We start from the raw sequence: 19,679 nt of genomic DNA on the forward strand, positions 1-19,679 counted from the left end.
ATCCATAAGTCATTTCTTTACCAAAATAAGCCCATTACACATGATTGACAAATAAATCACTTTACAATAATTTATGATTGTTAGGTAAGCTATTTTGTAAATGGGCAAAATAATGGCTTGTTTGACTCATGTAAATATATCTTCGCACATTCACATTGAGAATTTAATGAGGTTTGGATCAAATAGGTCATTTCCATCTTTAATATGTTTCAAGTATACATATCCATATTTAAAACATGTGTAGGTTCAATTAGAATTCTCTTTCTTATAAAATTCCAAGCTATTAGGGTTGAACTAGTGGAATTTCCCTAACATGGATATCAAAACTTTTATGTTCATTTTTGGAGTGTGAATATTTTTTCTTTACTTACATTTGTAGTTGTTTTATATTTTTTTGCATACATAAACTCTAAAATTTTCTTTTTGTTGTGATCTATTATCCTTTTTATAAATTTGTTTACGAGATAAAGGGTAAAGAGAAAACTCAATTTTATATTTAAGAAAAAAGTATACATCTAAAATTGGTATACACAAAGGTAGAGAGAAATAATTCCATAAAGGGTCCATAATTTTTAGCGATTGCAAACTCTCTATAATTTTTATATATTATTAGGTTTCGTAATTGTGAGGAAAAGGGGGAGGCGAGAGATTTTTAACTGAGTGTTGACACCCAATCCATAAGACATTTCTAAAAAAAATATAGCCCATTACGCATGATTCACCGATAAATTACTATACAATCATCTATGATTGTTAGATCAGATTTTTTTTAAATGGGCAAAATAATAGCCTGTTTGACTTGGGTAGATATCAAACCACACTTTCACTTGAGAATTTAATGAGGTTTGGATCCTATAGGTCATTTGCAGCTTTAACATGTTTCAAACATGCATATCCCTTTTTAAAACATGTGTAGGATCAATTAGAAATCTCTTTCTTATAAAATTCTAATTTATTAGGGTTGAACTAGTGCAATTTCCAACACTTGGATATGAAATCTTTTATGTTCATTTTTGGTGTGTGAATAAATTTTCTTTACTTACCTTTGTTGTGGTTTTAAATTTTTTTGCTTACATAAACTGTAAAATTTTCATTTTGTTGTGATCTATTTGCCTATTTATATCTTTGTTTACAAGATAAAGGGAAAAGTGAAAACTCAAGTTTTGATTTATCAAAGAAGTATACATCTAAAATAGAAATTCACAAATGTAGAGATATATAATTCCAAAAAGTGTCCGTAATTTTTAGGGATTGCAATCTCATTCTTGTTTTTATATATTAGGTTTCGCAATCGTCGGGAAAAGGAGGTGGCATGGAGTTTTTAACTGAGTGTTGAAACCCAATCCATAAGTCATTTCTCACAAAAATATTGCCCGTTACGCATGATTGACCGATAAATCACTTTAAATTCATCTATGATTGTTTGGTCAGTTTTTTTGTAAAAGGGCAAAATAATGGCTTGTTTGACTCGGGTGAATATTTCACCACAGGTTCACTTGAGAATTTAATGAGGTTTGGATCGCATCGGTCATTTGCATTTTTAACATGTTTCAAGCATGCATATGCTTCTTTAAAACATGTGTAGGATCAATTTGAATTTGCTTTCTTATAAAATTCCTATCTTTTCATGTTGAACAAGTGGAATTTTCCAAACTTGCATATCAAAACTTCTGTCTTCATTTGTATTGTGTGAATAAATTTTCTTTACTTACATTTCTGGTTGTTTTAAATATTTTACATAGATAAACTCTAAAATTTTCATTTTGTTATGATCTATTTACCTTTTTATGTCTTTGTTTACGAGATAAAAGGAAAAGTGAAAACTCAGGTTTTTATTTAAGAAAAAAATATACATCTAAAATGGAAATGCACAAAAGTAGAGAGAGAAAATTCCAAAAAGTTCCCGTAATTTCTAGGCATTGCAAACTCTTTCTAGTTTTTCATATATTAGGCTTCGCAATAGTCAGAAAAAGGGGGAGGTGGGGGCTTTTTAACTAAGTGTTGACTCCCAATCCATAAGTGATTTCTGACAAAAATATTGCCTGTTACGCATGATTGACCGATAAATCACTTTAAAATAATCTATGACTATTTGGTCAGCTTTTTTTTAAATGGGCAAAATATTGGCTTGTTTGGCTCGGGTAAATATCCCACCACACGTTCACTTGAGAATTTAATGAGGTTTGGTTCCCATAGGTCATTTTCATCCTTAACATGCTTCAAGCATACATATCCATATTTAAAACATGTGTTGGATCAATTAGATATCACTTTCTAATAAAATTCCATGCTATTAGGGTTGAACTAGTGGAATTTCCCAAACTTGCATTTCAAAACTTTTGTCTTCATTTGTATTGTGTGAATAAATTTTCTTTACTTATATTTCTGGTTGTTTTAAATATTTTGCACATATGAACACTAAAATTTTCATTTTGTTGTAATCAATTTACCTTTTTATGTAATTGTTTATGAGATAAAAGCAAAAGTGAAATCCCAGGTTTTGATTTAAGAAAAAATTATACAACTAAAATGAAAATGCACAAATGTAGAGAGTGACAATTCCAAAAAGTGCCAGAAATTTTTAGTAATTGCAAACTCTTTCTAGTTTTTATATATTAGTTTTCGTAATTGTCGGGAAAAAGGGGGAGCATAAGTCATTTCTTACAAAAATATAGCCTGTTATGCATGATTGACTGATAAACCACTTCACAGTCATCTGTGATTGTTAGGTCAGCTATTTTTTAAATGGGCAGAATAATGGCTTGTTTGACTCGGGTACATATCCCACCGCACGTTCACTTCAGAATTTAATGAGGTTTGGATCCTATAGGCCATTTGCAACTTTAATATGTTTCAAGCATGCATATCCATATTTAAAGCAAGTGTAAGATCAATTAGAAATTTCTTTCTTGTAAAATTCCAAGCTATTAGGGTTGAACTAGTGGGATTTCCCAAACTTGGATACAAAAAGTCTTGCATTCATTTGTAATGTGTGAATAAATTTTCTTTATTTACATTTGTTGTTGTTTTAAAAAACATTCATACATAAACTCTAAAATTTTCATTTTGTTGTGATCTACTTGCCTTTTTATCTCTTTATTTACAAGATAAAGGAAAAAGTGAAAACTCAAGTTTTATTTAAGAAAAAACTAGACATATAAAATGGAAATGCTCAAAAGTAGATAGAGATAATTCCAAAAAGTGTCCGTAATTTTAAGGGATTGGATATTCTTTCTAGTTTTTATATATTAGGTTTCGCAATCCTTGGGAAAAGGGGGATGGGGGGATTTTTATTTCAGTGTTGACTACCAATCCATAAGTCATTTCTTACAAAATATAGCCCCTTACGCATGATTGACCGATAAATCACTTTACAATTATCTATTATTGTTAGGTCAGCTTTCTTGTAATTGGGCAAAATAATGGCTTGTTTGACTTGGGTAAATATCCCACCGCACGTTCACATGCGAATTTAATGAGTTTTGGATCCCATAGGTCATTTGCATATTTAACTTGTTTCAACCGTGCATATCCATATTTAAAACATGTGTAGGATCAAATAGAAATATCTTTCTTTTAAAATTCCATACTACTAGGGTTGAACTAGTGGAATTTCCCAAACTCGGATATCAAAACTTTTGTTTTCATTTGTAGTGTGAATAAATTTTCTTTTCTTACATTTGTTGTTGTTTTAATTATTTTGCTTACATAAGCTCTAAAATTTTTATTTTGTTGTGATCTATTTGCCATTTTATCTTTTTGTTTACAAGATAAATGGAAAAGTTAAAACTCAGGTTTTGATTTATGAAAAAAGAATACATCTAAAAGGGAAATGCAAAAATGTAGAGAGAGATAATTCGAAAAAGTGCACATGATTTTTAGGGATTGCAAACTCTTTCTTGTTTCTATATATTAGGTTTCGCAATCATCGGGAAAAGGGGGAGGCGAGGGATTTTTGACTCAGTGTTCATTCCTAATCAATAAGACATTTTCTACAAAACTATAGCCCGTTACGCATGATTGACCAATAAATCGCTTGACAAATATCTATGATTATAAGGTCTGCTTTCTTGTAAATGTGCAAAATAATGGCCTGTGTTACTCGGACAAATATCCCACTGCACGTTCAATTGAGAATTTAATGAGGTTTCGATCCCATAGGTCATTTGCATCTTTAACATATTTCAAGCATGCATATCCATATTTAAAACATGTGTAGGACCAATTAGAAATCTCTTTCTTTTAAAATAACATTCTATTAGGGTTGAACTCGTGGAATTTCCCAATCTAGGATATCAAAACTTTTGAGTTCATTTGAGGTGTGTGAATAAATTTTCTTAACTTACATTTGTTGTTGTTAAAATTTTTTGCATACATAAACTCTATAATTTTCATTTTGTTGTGATCAAGTTCCCTTTTTATCTCTTTGTTTACGAGATATAGGGAAAACTGAAAACTCCGGTTTTGTTTTAAGAAAAACATTATACACTTAAAATGGAAATGCACAATTGTAGAGAGAGATAATTTGAAAAAGTGCCAGTAATTTTTATGGATTGCAAACTCTTTCATGTTTTTATATATTGTGTTTCGCAATCGTCGGGAAAAGGGGGAGGTGGGGGATTTTTAACTGAGTGTTGATTCCCATTCCATAAGTCATTTCTGACAAAAATATTGCCCGTTATGCATGATTGACCGATAAATCACTTTAAAATCATCTATGATTTTTTGGGCAACTTTTATTTTCAAATGGACAAAATAGTGGCTTGTTTGACTCAGGTAAATATCCCACCGCATGTTCACTGGAGAATTTAATTAGGTTCGGATCCCATAGGTCATTTGCGTCTTTAACATGCTTCAAGCATACATATCCATATTTAAAACATGTGTTAGATCAATTAGAAATATCTTTCTTATAAAGTTTTAAGCTATTAGGGTTGAACTAGTGGAATTTCCCAAACATGCATATCAAAACTTTTGTCTTCATTTGTATTGTGTGAATAAATTTTCATTACTTACATTTCTGGTTGTTTTAAATATTTTGCATATATAAACTCTAAAATTTTCATTTTTTTGTGATCTATTTACCTTTTTATGTCTTTGTTTACGAGATAAAAGGAAAACTGAAATCCCAAGTTTTGATTTAAGAAAAAATTATACAACTAAAATAGAAATGCACAAATGTAGAGAGTGATAATTCCAAAAAGTGCCAGAAATTTTTAGTGATTACAAACTCTTTCTAGTTTTTATATATTTGGTTTCACAATCGTCAGGAAAAGGGGAAGTATAAGTCATTTCTTACAAAATATAGCCCATTACGCATGATTGACCGATAAATCACTTCAAAGTCATCTGTGATTGTTAGGTCAGCTTTTTTTTAAATGGGCAAAATAATGGCTTGTTTGACTCAGGTACATATCCCATCGCACGTTCACTTGAGAATTTAACGAGGTTTGGATCGGATAAGTCCTTTGCATAGTTAATATGTTTCAAGCATGCATATACATATTTAAAGCAAGTGTAAGATCAATTAGAAATTTCTTTCTTATAAAATTCCAAGCTATTAGGGTTGAACTAGTGGAATTTCCCAAACTTGGATATAAAAACTTTTGCGTTCATTTCTATTGTGTGAATAAAATTTATTTACTTACATTTGTTGTTGTTTAAAATTTTTGCATACATAAACTCTAAAATTTTCATTATGTTGTGATCTTTTTGCCTTTTTATCTCTTTGTTTACAAGATAAAGGAAAAAGTGAAAACTCGAGTTTTCTTTGAAGAAAAAAGTATACATCTAAAATAGAAATGCACAAATGTAGAGACAGATAATTCCTAAAAGTGTCCTCAATTTTTAGGGATTGCAAACAATTTCTAGTTTTTTATATATTAGGTTTCACAATCGTTGGGAAAAGGGGGTGGCGGGGGATTTTTAACTAAGTGTTGACTCCCAATCCATAAGTCATTTCTTACAAAAATTTAACCCGTTATGCATGATTGACCAATAAATCACTTTACAATCATCTATGATTGTTAGGTAAGCTTTTTTGTAAATGGACAAAATAGCGGCTTGTTTGACTCAGGTAAATATCCCAACACACGTTCACTTCAGAATTTATTAAAGTTTGGATCCCGTAGGTCATTTGCATCATTAACATGTTTCAAGAATGCATATATATATATATATATATATATTTAAAACATGTGTAGGATCAATTAGAAATCTCTTTCGAATAAAATTCCGAGCTATTTGTGTCGAACTATTGGAATTGCCTAAACTTGGATATCAAAACTTTTGTATTCATTTGTGGTGTATGAATAAATTTTCTTTACTTACATTTGTTGTTGTTGTTTTAAATTTTTTGCATATATAAACTCTAAAATTTTCATTTTGTTAGATTGATTGGCCTTTTTATATCTTTGTTTACGAGATAAAGGGAAAATTGAAAACTCATGTTTTGATTTAAGAAAAAAGTATACATCTAAAATGGAAATGCACAAATAAAGAGCGATATAATTTCAAAAAGTTTTCGTAATTTTTAGGGATTGCTAATTTTTTTTGGTTTTTATATATTAGGTCTCACAAGCGTTGGAAAAAGGGGGAGGTGGGGGATTTTTAACTTAGTGTTGACTCTCAATCCTTAAGTCATTTCTTACAAAAATATTGCCCATTACGCATGATTTACTAATAAATCACTTTACCATAGTCTATGATTGTTAGGTCAGGTTTTTTGTAAATGGGAAAAATAATGACTTGTTAGACTCGGGTAAATATCCCAATGCACGTTCACTTGAGAATTTAAGGAGGTTTGGATCCTATAGGTCATTTGCATCTTTAACATGTTTCAAGCATGCACAACCTTAATTAAAACATGTGTAGGATCAATTTGAAATCTATTTCAAATAAAATTACAAGCTATTAGGGTTGAACTAGTGGAATTTCCACAACATGGATATGAAAACTTTTGTGTTCATTTGTGGTGTGTGAATAAATTTTATTTACTTACTTTTGTTGTTTTTTTAAATTTTTTGCATACATAAACTCTAAAATTTTCTTTTTTTTTTCTAATCTATTTGTCTTTTTATCTCTTTGTTTACGAGATAAAAGGAAAAGTGAAAGCTCATGTTTATATTTAAGAAAAAAATATGCATAAAAGATAAAATGCACAAATGTAGAGATTGATAATTCCAAAAAGTGTCCATAAGTTTTATGGATTGCAAACTCTTTCTAGTTTTTTATGAGGTTTCACAATCATCGGGAAAAGAGGGAGGCGGGGGATTTTTAACTGAGTGTGGACTCCCAATCCATAAGTTATTTCTTACAAAAATATAGCTCATTACGCATGATTGACTGATAAATCACTTTACATTTGATGATGAGGAGTGGTTGATCATTGACGTGGGCACACCGTTGCATAGTCTTGGTGGATTATAGACCTGTAATGGCGTGGAGAAAAATTTCAGCTTCTTTTTTTCTTCCACTGGCTCTTGGCTTTCAGGAGCTTCCTCCTCATCATTATCCACTTCTAACCAAAACAGTTTCTGGCATTGATATCCAAAGATATATTTTTCATCACAGTTATAGCATAAGCCTCAGGACCTCTGTCTTCCATCTCTGCCCTGTTCAATTTCCTGATGAGTGTCGGTTGAGATGGACTTGTCTTGGGAGCTTGAGGAGAACTTGAAGTGTCTGAATTGCGCCATGGTAGTGTTGTGTGTGGAGTGCCTGCAGGCTGTCTTCCTCCCTGCCAGGGAGGTTTGCGTGCATGAAATTTTTTCTTGGCTTCAAGTGCTCTGGCCAAATTCATTCCTCTAGCCAGATTGGTCGGAGTAAGGAACTCCACTTCTAGGCAGAGGGCCTCTGTCAAGCCCACTGTGAACAAGCTGACTTGCTAGTCCACTCTTACTACCTTGCTGGCCCTGGACAATTTTTCTTGGAAGGCCTTTTGGTACTGTTCGACCGTGCTCGTTCCACGTAGCAACACCAAGTCCCTTAGGGGATTGTTTTGAGCAGGAGGCCCAAATTGGATGGAGCAAAAATCCTTGAATTCCTTCCAATTCAAATCGGGATACTCCAATTCTATCTGATGGCCCTATAGCTGCACTTCATCGAGCATGTGGAAGGTGGCCAGTCCCACTTTGTCATTGTTTGTAGTTCGTTGATGAGAAAAAAATTTCTCACATCTATAGAGCCATGTCAGTGGGTCCTCTGATCCCTTAAAAATTGGAAATTCAAATTTAGTTTACCTCAAGATTGTCCCTTCTTCCTGACTAAAATTCCCCCTGTCGCTGGAGGCTCTGTACGCCCAACATACTGGTGCCCATGACTGGGCGCAGGAACCTTTACCCATCCCGTTGGTTGGGGCTTCTTCCCCCAACTATATCATATAATCTATGAGACAAATTTTTGCATTGTAATTGTACCTGTTTGGCGATTCTACTGTCCAGCAATGTAACCAAACACTCTTTGGATTTCTCTCTCGTTGTTGCTGCTCCGGCGCAGCTCTGTTCTCTCTCAGCGTGCATCACTTCTCTGAAGCTAGCAAGAAACTCGGTGTTGGTGGATAATTCTCCCATATTGACCTGCTCTAATACCAAGATGTAAAGAACCTAGCCAATACTACCCAAAAGACCAGATTTTTAGGAGCGGAAGGCATAGGTACTTAACCCCAGGTCCATAACAGATTGTATGGTCAGATTTTTTGTAAATGGACAAAATACTAGCATGTTTGACTCGGGTAAATATCCCAACGCACGTTCACTTGAGAATTTAATGAGGTTTGGATCCCATTGGTCATTTGCATCATTAACATGTTTCAAGCATGCATATCCATATTTAAAACATGTGTAGGATCAATTAGAAATCTCTTTCATATAATATTCCAAGCTATTAGGTTTGAACTAGTGGCATTTCCAAAACTAGGATATCAAAACTTTTGTGTTCATTTCTGGTGTTTAAATAATTTTTTTGTTACTTATATTTGATGTTGTTTTAATTTTTTTTTGCATAAATAAATTCTAAAATTTTATTTTTGTTGTGATCTATTTGCCTTTTAATCTCTTTTTTTACAAGATAAAGGGAAAAGTAAAAACTCAATTTTTTATTTAAAAAATTAGTATACATCTAAAATGGAAATACACAAATATAGAGAGAGTGTGATTTACAAAAAGTATCTGTAATTTTTAGGGATTGCAAACACTTTCTAGTTTTTATATATTAGGTTTCCCAATCATCGGGAAAAGGGGGAGTCGAGGGATTTTTAACTGAGTGCTGAGTCCCAATCCATAAGTCATTTCTTAAAAAACTATAGCCCATTATGCATGTTTGATTGATAAATCACTTTACAATCATCTATGATTGTTAGGTCAGTTTTTTTGTAAATGGGTAAAATAGTGGCTTGTTAGACTCGAGTAAATATCCCAACGCACGTTCACATAACATCTTTCAAGCATGCATATCAATATTAAAACCATGAGTAGGATCTATTAGAAATCTCTTTCTGATAAAATTCCAAGCAATTAGGGTTGAACTAGTGGAATTTCTCAAAATTGGATATCAAAACTTTTGTGTTCATTTGTGGTGTGTGAGTAAATTTTATTTACTTATATTTGTTGTTGTTTTAAATATTTTGCATACATCAACTCTAAATTTTCATTTTTTTATCTATTTACCTTTTTATCGCTTTGTTTATGAGATAAAGGGAAAAGTGAAAACTCAAGTTTTGATTCAAGAAAAAAGTATACATCTAAAATGGAAATGCAAAAAATGTAGAGAGAGATAATTCCAAAAAGTGCCCGTAATTTTTAGGGATTGCAAACTCTTTCTAGTGTTTATGTATTAGGTTTCTCAATTATCAGAAAAAGGGGGAGGCGGGGGATTTTTAACTGAGTGTTGATTCCCAATCCATAAGTCATTTCTTACAAAAGTATAGCCCGTTACACATGATTAACCGATAAATCACCTTACAATCATCAATGATCATTTGGTCAACGTTTTTGTAAATCGGCAAAATAGTCGCTTGTTTGACCCGGGTAAATATCCCAACGCACGTTCACTTCAGAATTTAATGACGTTTGGATCCCATTGGTCATTTGCAACTTTAACATGTTTCAAGCATGCATATCCAAATGTCAAATATGTGTATGATCAATTAGAAATCTCTTTCTTATATAATTCCAAGCTATTAGGGATGAACTAGTGGAATTTGCCAAACTTGCATATCAAAACTTTTGTGTTCAATTGTGGTGTGTGAATAAATGTTCTTTACTTACATTTTTTGTTGTTTTAAATTTTTTGCAAACCTAAAATCTAGAATTTTCATTTGGTTGTGGTTTATTTGCCTTTTTATCTCTTTGTTTACGGGATAAAGGGAAAAGTGAAAACTCAAGTTTTGATATAAGAAAAAAGTACACATCTAAAATGGAAATGCACAAATTTTATTATCTGAAAAAGTGTTCGTAATTTTTAGGGATTGCAAACTCTTTCTTGTTTTTATCTACAAGGTTTCGCATTCGTTGGGAAAACGGGGAGGCGGGGAATTTTTATTTGAGTGTTGACTCCCAATCCATAAGTCATTTGTTAAAAAAATATAGACCGTTAAACATGATTGACAGATAAATCACTTTACAATCATTTATGATTGTTAGGTCAGCTTTTTTTTAAATGGGTAAAATAGTGGGTTGTTTGACTCGGGTAAATATCCCAACGCACATTCACTTGAGAATTTAATGAGGTTTGGATCCCATAGGTGACTTGCATCTTTAACATGTTTCAAGCATGAATATCCATATTTAAAACATGTGTAGGGTCAATTAGAAATCTCTTTCTTATAAAATTCCAAGCTATTAGGGTTGAACAAGTGGAATTTCCCAAAATTGGATATCAAAACTTTTGTCTTCATTTGTATTGTGTGAATAAATTTTCTTTACTTACATTTCTGGTTGTTTTAAATATTTTGCATATATAAACTCTAAAATTTTTATTTTGTTGTGATCTATTTACCTTTTTATGTCTTTGTTTACTAGATAAAAGGAAAAATGAAAACTCAGGTTTTGATTTAGGAAAATGTATATATCTAAAATGGAAAAACACAAATTTGGAGAAAGATAATTCCAAAAAAGTGTCCATAATTTTTAGGGATTACAAACTCTTTCTAGTTTTTTTATATTAGGATTTGCAATCGTCGGGAAAAGGGAAGCTAGGGGATTTTTAACAGAGTGTTGACTCCCAATCCATAAGGCATTTCTCACAAAAATAAAGCCTGTTAGGCATGATTGACCGATAAATCACTTTAAAATCATCTGTGGCTTATTTAACACGGGTAAATATCCCACCGCACGTTTACTTGAGAATTTAATGTGGTTTGGACCCCATAAGTCATTTGCATCTTTAACATGTTTCAAGCATGCATATCCATATTTAAAACATGTGTAGGAATGAATAGAAATCTCTTTCTTAAAAACTTTCAACATATTAGGGTTGAACTAGTTGAATTTCCAAAACTTATGATATCAAAACTTTTGTGTTCATTTGTGGTGTGTGAATAAATTTTCTTTACTTACATTTTTTGTTGTTTTAAATTTCTCGCATACATAAACTCGAAAATTTTCATTTTGTTGTGATCTATTTGCCTTTTTATTTTTTAATTTACGAGATAAAGGGAAAAGTGAAAACTAAAGTTTTGATTTAAGAAAAAAGTATACATCTAAAATGGAAATGCACAATTGTAGAGAGAGATAATTCCAAAAAGTGCCTGAAATATTTAGGGATTGCAAACTCTTTCTTGATTTTATGTATTCAGTTTTGCAATTGTCAAGGAAAGGGGGAGGCGATGGATTTTTAACTGAGTGTTGAATCCCAATCCTTAAGTCATTTCTTATAAAAATATATCCCATTACGCATGATTGACCGATAAATCATATTACAATCATCTATGATTGTTTGGTTAGCTTTTATTTAAATGGGCAAAATAATGACTTGTTTGACTCAGGTAAATATCCCACCGCACGTTCACTTGAGAATTTAATGAGGTTTGGATCCCATAGGTAATTTCCATCTTTAACATGTTTCAAGCATGTATATCTATATTTAAAATATGTGAAGGTTCAATTAGAAATCTCTTTCTTCTAAAATTGCAAGCTATAAGGGTTGAACAAGTGGAATTTCCCAAACTTGGTTATCAAAACTTTTGTGTTCATTTGTGTTGTGTGAATAAATTTTCTTTACTTACATTTGTTGTTGTTTTAAAATTTTGGCAAATATAAACTCTAAAATTTTCATTTTGTTGTAATCTATTTGCCTTTTAATCTCTTTATTTCAAGATAAAGGGAAAAGTGAAAACTAAGGTTTTGATTTAAGAAAAAAGTATACATATAAATTGGAAATGCACAAATGTTGAGAGAGATAATTCCAAAAAGTGTCAATAAATTTTAGGGATTTCAAACTCCTTGTTATTTTTATATATTAGGTTTTTCAATCGTCAGGAAAAGGGGGAGGGGGAGGATTTCTAACTGTGTGTTGACTTCTAATTTATAAGTTATTCTAACAAAAATATAGACCATTACGCATGATTGACCGATAAATTCCATGACAATCATCTATGATTTTTTTTAAATTGGGATAATTAAGGCTTGTTTGACGGGTAAATATCCCACCGCACGTTCACTTTAGAATCTCATGAGATCTGGATCCCATAGGTCATTTGCATCTTTAACATGTTTCAAGCATGCATATCCATATTTAAAACATGTGTAGGGTCAATTAGAAATCACTTTCTTATAAATTCCAAGCTATTCGGGTTGATCTTTCTTTACATACATTTGTTGTTGTTTTTTTTTTTTTTTTTTGCATTCATAAACTCTAAACTTTTCATTTTGTTGTGATTTATTTGCCTTTTTATCTCTATTTACGAGATAAAACGAAAAATGAAAACTGACATATTGATTTATGAAAAAAGTATAAATCAAAAATAGAAATACACAAATGTAGAGATATATAATTCAGAAAATTTTCTGTAATTTTTAGGGATTGCTAACTCTTTCTAGTTTTTATATATTAGGTTTCACAATCGTCATGAAAAGGGGGAGGCAGGGGATTTTTAACTGAGTGTTGACTCCCAATCCACAAGTCATTTCTAACAAAAATATATCCCGTTATGCATGATTGATCGATAAATCACTTTAAAATCATCTATGATTGTTAGGTTGGCTTTTTTCAAATGGGCAAAATAATGGCTTGTTTGACTAGGGTAAATATACCACCGCACATTCACTTGAGAATTTAATGAGGTATGGATCCCATAGGTCATTTGCATCTTTAAAATGATTCAAGCATGCATATCAATATTAAAAACATGTGTAGGATCAATTAGAAATCACTTTCTTAAAAAACTCCAAGCTAGTAGGGTTGAACGAGTCGAATTTTCCAAACATGGATATCAAAAAATTTGTCTTCATTTGTGGTGTGTGAATAAATTTTCTTTACTTACATTTGTTGTTGTTTTAAAATTTTTGCATACATAAACTCTAAAATTTTCATTTTATTGTGATTGATTTGCCTTTTTATCTATTTGTTTCGAGATAAAGGGAAAAGTGAAAAATCAGGTTTTGATTTAAGAAAAATATATACATCTAAATTGGAATTGCACAAATGTAGCGAGAGATAATTCAAAAAAGTGTCCGATACTTTTAGGGATTGCAAATTCTTTCAAATTTTTTTATATTAGGTTTCGCAATCGTCAGGAAATGGGGGAGGTGCAGGATTTCTAACTGAGTGTTGACTCCCAGTCCATAAGTTATTTCTTACAAAAATATAGCCCATTACTAGAGATTGACCGATAAATCACATGACAATCATGTATGATTGTTAGGTCGGCGTTTGTGTAAATGGGCATAATAATGGCTTGTTTGACTCGGGTAAATATCCCACCAGACGTTCACTTCAGAATTTCATGAGGTCTAGATCCCATAGGTCATTTGTTTCTTTAACCAGTTTCAAGCATGCATATCCATATTTAAAACATGTGTAGGGTCAATTACAAATCTCTTTCTTATAAAATTCCAAGTTATTGGGGTAGAATTTTCTTTACTTACATTTGTTGTTGTTTTAAAATTTTTGCATAAATAAACACTAAAATTTTCATTTTGTTGAGATCTTTATACCTTTTTATCTTTGTTTACGAGGTAAAGGGAAAACTGAAAACTCATGTTTTGATTTATGAAAAAAGTATACTTCTAAAATGGAAATGCACAAATGTAGAGAGAGATAATCCCAAAAAGTTTCATAATTTTCAGGGATTGCAAACTCTTTCTAGTTTTTATATATTAGGTTTCGCAATCGTCGGGAAAAGGGGCGGCATGGGATTTTTTAACTAAGTGTTGACTCCCAATCCAGAAGTCATTTCTTACAAAAATATATCTCGTTATGTATGATTGACCGATAAATCACTATACAGTCATATATGATGGTTAGGTTAGCTTTCTTGTAAATGGGAAAAATAATGGCTTGTTTGACTAGGTTAATATACCACCGCACGTTCACTTGAGAATTTAATGAGGTATGGATCCGACAAGTCATTTGCATCTTTAATACGTTTCAAGCATACATATCCATATTTAAAACATGTGTAGGATCAATTAGAAATCTCTTTCTTATAAAATTTCAAGTTATTAGGGTTTAACGAGTGGAATTTCCAAAACTTGTATATCAAAACTTTTGTGCTCATTTGTGGTGTGTGAGTAAATTTTCTTTATCTACATTTGTTGTTGTTTGAATTTTTTTGCATACATAAACTCTAAAATTTTAATTTTGTTGTGATCTAATTGCCTTTTTATCTCTTTGTTTACGAGATAAAGGCAAAAGTGAAAACTCAAGTTTTGATTTCAGAAAAAATAATACATCTAAATTGGAAAAGCAAAAATTTAAAGAGAGATAATTTCAAAACATTTTTGTAATTTTTATGGATTGCAAAATATTTCAAATATTTATATATTAGGTTCCGCAATTGTCGGGAAAAGGGGGAGGCGGGGGATTTTTAACTGAGTGTTGACTCCAATTCCATAAGTCATTTCTTACAAAAATATAGCCCGTTACACATGATTGACCGGTAAATCAGTTTACAATCATCTATAATTGTTAGGTCAGTTTTTTTGTAAATGGTGAAAATAATGGCTTGTTTGACTCAAGTAAATATCCCACTGAACGTTCACTTGAGAATTTCATGAGGTCTGGATCCCATAGGTCATTTGTATCTTTAACACGTGTCAAGCATGCATATCCATATTTAAAATATGTGTAGGGTCAATTAGAAATCTCTTTCTTATAAAATTCTAAGCAATTAGGGTTGAACTTTCTTTACTTACATTTGTTGTTGTTTTAATTTTTTTGCATACATAAACTCTAAAATTTTCATTTTGGTGTGACCTATTTGCCTTTCTATCTCTATTGACGAGATAAAGGAAAATTTGAAAACTCATGTTTTAATTTATGAAAAAATTATACATCTAAAATGGAAATGCACAAATGTAGAGAGAGATAATTCCAAAAAGTTTGCGTAATTTTAGGGATTGCTAACTCTCCCTAGTTTTTATATATTAGGTTTCGGAATCGTCGGGAAAAGGGGGACGCAAGGGATTTTTAACTGACTGTTCACTCCAAATCCATAAGTCATTTCAAACAAAAATATTTCCCTTTACACATGATTGACTGAGAAATCACTTTACAATCATCTATGATTGTTACGTTAGCATTTTTGTAAATGGGCAAAATAATGGCTTGTTTCACTAGGGTAAATTTACCACCGCACGTTCACTTGAGAATTTAATGTGGTTTGGATCCCATAAGTCATTTTCATCTTTAACATGTGTCAAACATGCATATCCATATTTAAAACATGTGGAGGAACAACTAGAAATCTCTTTCATAAAACATTTCAAGCAATTAGGGTTGAACTAGTGGAATTTCCCAAATTTGGATATCAAAACTTTTGTGTTCACTTGTGGTGTGTGAATAAATTTTATTTACTTACATTTGTTGTTGTTTTAAATTTTTTGCATACATAAACTCTAAAATTTTCATTTTGCTGTGATCTATTTGACTTTTTACTTTTTTGTTTCCGAGATAAAGGGAAAAGTGCAAACTCTAGTTTTGATTTAACAAAAAAGAATACATCTAAAATTGAAATTCACAATTGTAGAGAGAAATAATTCCAAAAAGAGCTGAAAATTTTTAGGGATTGCAAACTCTTTCTTGTTTTTATGTATTTGGTTTCGCAATCGTCGGGAAAAGGGGGAGGCAAGGGATTTTTAACTGAGTGTTAACTCCCAATCCATAAGTCATTTATTATAAAAATATAGCCAATTACGCATGATTGACCGATAGATCACATTACAATCATCTATGATTGTTTGGTCAGCTTTTATTTAAATGGACAAAATAATGACTTGTTTGACTTGGGTAAATATCCCACCGATGTTCACTTGAGAATTTAATGAGGTTTGGATCCCATAGGTCATTTCCATCTTTAACATGTTTCAAGCATGTATATCCATATTTAAAATATGTGAAGGATCAATTAGAAATCACTTTCTTCTAAAATTACAAGCTATTAGGGTTGAAGAAGTGGAATTTCCCAAACTTGGATATCAAAACTTTTGTGTTCATTTGTGGTATGTGAATAAATTTTCTTTACTTACATTTGTTGTTGTTTTAAAATTTTTTCATATATAAACTCTAAAATTTTCATTTTGTTGTAATCTATTTGCCTTTTAATCTCTTTGATTCGAGATAAAGGGAAAAGTGAAAACTCACGTTTTGATTTAAGAAAAAAGTATACATATAAATTTGAAATACACAAATGTAGAGAGAGATAATTCCAAAAAGTTTCACTTATTTTTAGGGATTTCAAACTCTTTCTAATTTTTATATATTAGGTTTTGCAATAATCGGGAAGTGGGGGAGGCGGAGTATTTCTCAGTGAGTGTTGACTTCTAATTGATAAGTTATTTCTAACAAAAATATAGACCATTACACATGATTGACCAATAAATTACATGACAATCATCTATGATTGTTAGTTCATCTTTTTTTAATCGGCATAATTATGCCTTGTTTGACTCAGATTAATCTCCCACCACACGTTCACTTTAGAATTTCATGAGGTCAGGATCCCATAGGTCATTTGCATCTTTAACATGTATCAAGCATGCATATCCATATTTAAAACATGTGTAGGGTCAATTAGATATCTCTTTCTAATAAATTCCAAGCTATTAGGGTTGAACTTTCTTCACATATATTTGTTGTTGTTTTAATTTTTTTGCATTCATAAACTCTAAACTTTTCATTTTGTTGTGATCTATTTGCCTTTTTATCTCTGTTTACGACATAAAGGGAAAAGTGAAAACTCACATTTTGATTTATGAAAAAAGTATACATGAAAAATGGAAATACACAAACGTAGAGAGACATAATTCCAAAAAAATTCTGTAATTTGTAGGGATGGCTAACTCTTTCTAGTTTTTATATATTAGGTTTCACAATCGTCAGGAAAAGGGGGAGGCGGGGGATTTTTAACTAAGTGTTGACTCCCAATCCACAGTCATTTCTAACAAAAATATATCCTGTTATGCATGATTGACCAATAAATCACTTTACAATCGTCTATGATTGTAAGGTTAGCTTTTTTTTAAATGGGCAAAATTATGGCTTGTTTGCCTAGGGTAAATATACTACCGCACGTGCACTTGAGAATTTAATGAGGTGTGGATCCCATAGGTCATTTGTATCTTTAACATGATTCAAGCATGCATATCCATATTTAAAACATGTGTAGGATCAATTAGAAATCTCTTTATTAAAAAATTCCAAGCTATTAGGGTTGAACTAGTCGAATTTCCCAAACTTGGATATCAAAACTTTTGTCTTCATTTGTGGTGTGTTAATAAATTTTCTTTACTTACATTTGTTGTTTTTTTAAAGTTTTTACATACATAAACTCTAAAATTTTCATTTTATTGCGATCTATTTGCCTTTTTATCTATTTGTTTTGACATAAAGGGAAAAGTGAAAAGTCAGGTTTTGATTTAAGAAAAATGTATACATCTAAATTGGAATTGCACAAATGTAGAGTAAGATAATTCAAAAAAGTGTCCGTAACTTTTAGGGATTGCAAACTCTTTCTAATTTTTATATATTAGGTTTCGCAATCGTCAGGAAATGGGGAGGTACAGGATTTCTAATTGAGTGTTGACTCCCAATCCATAAGTCATTTCTTACAAAAATACAGCCCATTAGTCAAGATTGACTGATAAATCACATGACAATCATCTATGATTGTTAGATCTGCGTTTGTGTAAATGGGCATAATAATGGATTTTTTGACTCGGGTAAATATCCCACCACACGTTCACTTCAGAATTTCATGAGGTCTAGATCCCATACATCATTTGTTTCTTTAACCTATTTCAAGCATGCATATCCATATTTAAAACATGTGTAGGGTCAATTACAAATCTCTTTCTTATAAAATTCCTAGTTATTAGGGTTCAACTTTCTTTACTTACATTTGTTGTTTATTAAATTTATTGCATACATAAACTCTAAAATTTTCATTTTTTTTTGATCTATTTGCCTTTCTATCTCTGTTTACGAGATGAAGGAAAATATGAAAACTCACGTTTTGATTAGTGAAAAAAATATACATCTAAAAACAAAATGCACAAATGTAAAGAGATAATTCCAAAAAACTTCCATACTTTTTAGGGATTGCTACCTCTTTCTAGTTTTTATATATTAGGTTATGCAGTCGTCAGGAAAAGGGGGGAGGCAAGGGATTTTTAACTGAGTGTTGACTTCCAATCTGCAAGTCATTTCTAACAAAAATATATCCCGTTATGCATGATTGACCAATCAATCACTTTACAATCATCTATGATTGTAAGGTTAGCTTTTTTGTAAATGAGCAAAATAATGGCTTGTTTTACTAGGGTAAATATACCACCGCACGTTCACTTGACAATTTAGTGAGGTTTGGATCCCATAAGTCATTTGCATATTTCACATGTTTCAAGCATTCATATCCATATTTAAAATAGGTGTAGGAAAAAATAGAAATCTCTTTCTTAAAAAAATTCAAGCTAGTGGAATTTTCCTAACTTGGATATCAAAACTTTTGTGTTCATTTTTGGTGTGTGAAAAAATTTTCTTTACTTACATTTGTTGTTTTTAAAATTTTTTGCATGCATAAACTCTAAAAATTTTATTTTGCTGTGATCTATTTGCCTGTTTATTTTTTTGTTTACAAGATAAAGGGAAAAGTGAAGACTCTAATTTTTATTTAAGAAAAAAGTATACATCTAAAAAGGAAATGCACAATTTTAGAGAGAGATAATTCCAAAAAGGGCTCAAAATTTTCAGGGATTGCGAACTCTTTCTTGTTTTTATGTATTAAGTTTTGCAATCGTCGGGAAAAGTGGGAGGCGGGGGATTTTTAACTGGGTGTTGACTCCTAACCCATAAGTCATTTCTTACAAAATTATAGCCCATTACGCATGATTGACAGATATATCACATTACAATCATCTATGATTGTTAGGTCTGTTTTTATTTAAATGGGTAAAATAATGACTTGTTTGACTCAGGTAAATATCCCACCGCACATTCACTTGGGAATTTAATGAGTTTTGGAT

The sequence above is a fragment of the Aristolochia californica genome, unplaced genomic scaffold (genome assembly GCF_029961685.1).
Source record: "Aristolochia californica isolate CCGP_79_NKW_82.1479 unplaced genomic scaffold, dmAriCali1.0.hap1 SCAF_6, whole genome shotgun sequence".
Classification (NCBI taxonomy): Eukaryota; Viridiplantae; Streptophyta; class Magnoliopsida; order Piperales; family Aristolochiaceae; genus Aristolochia; species Aristolochia californica.